Below are 1084 nucleotides of genomic sequence, written 5' to 3' on the forward strand. Positions count from 1 at the left end.
TGTCAAAAATCATTTGGCTGTCAACACATTGATTTGTGTTTCTATTTTCATTTGCCTCCAATAGTTTCTTAATTTTAAAAATATTCTGCCTTGACCTATTGTTCAGAAGCATGTTGTTTAATTTTTATGTATTTGTATAATTTCCAGTGATTTTTCTGTTGTTGGGTTTTAGTATTTTTAGTTTTGTTCCATTGTGCTTGGGAAAAAAGGTTGAATATCAATTTTAAAAATAGTTCTTAATACTTGTTTTGTGACATATGTTGTTTCTTTTGGAAAAAGTTTTATTTGCTGCTGAGTAGAATGTGTATTCTATAGCTGTTAAATACAATTTTCTCTAACTGTCTGCTAGGTCCATTTAGTTTATATTTTAATCTTGATGTTTCTTGGTTAATTTTTTGTTTGGATCATCTATCCATTGCTGAAACTGGGGTGTTGAAATCCCTGTTATTGTATAGCAGTCTATGTCTCTCCCTTTACATCAATATTATTTGCTTTGTATATCTGGGTGCTCTGGAGTTGGGTGTGGATATATTTACAATGCTTTTGTCCTCTTTGAATTACCCCATTTATTAAGTTTCTGGACTTAAAGAATGTTTTATCTAATAAAAGTATAACTACTGCTGCTCTTTTTTGGTTTTTAATTGCATGGAATATCTTTGTCCATTCTATCACTTTTAGCCTTTGTGTGCATGTTTAGGTGAGGCAAGTTCCTTGTAGACCTCATATACTTGAGTCTTGTTTTATAAAACATCCAGTCTCTGTCTCTTTTAATTGGGTAATTTAATCTATTTACATTTGGAGTTATTAGTGGTAGATCAAAAACATAAAACTGTTATTTTCCTGTGTTCTGGTTGTTTTACGTATTATTTTTGGCTTTTTTTCTCCCTTACTGTCTGTCTTTGTGATAGTCATTTTTTCCTAGTAGTATATTTTTATGTCGTGATATTTATTTTTAGTGTATCTGTAATAGTTTTCTACTTTATGTTTACCATAAGGCTTACCACAAACATCTTATAGTTACAGCAGATAAATTATCAGTTTTTATAGTTTAAAATTAAGTTTGATTGCAAAAAGAAAAAAAAAT

This window comes from Galeopterus variegatus, unplaced genomic scaffold (assembly GCF_000696425.1).
Source record: "Galeopterus variegatus unplaced genomic scaffold, G_variegatus-3.0.2 Scaffold19598, whole genome shotgun sequence".
NCBI classification, from domain to species: domain Eukaryota; kingdom Metazoa; phylum Chordata; class Mammalia; order Dermoptera; family Cynocephalidae; genus Galeopterus; species Galeopterus variegatus.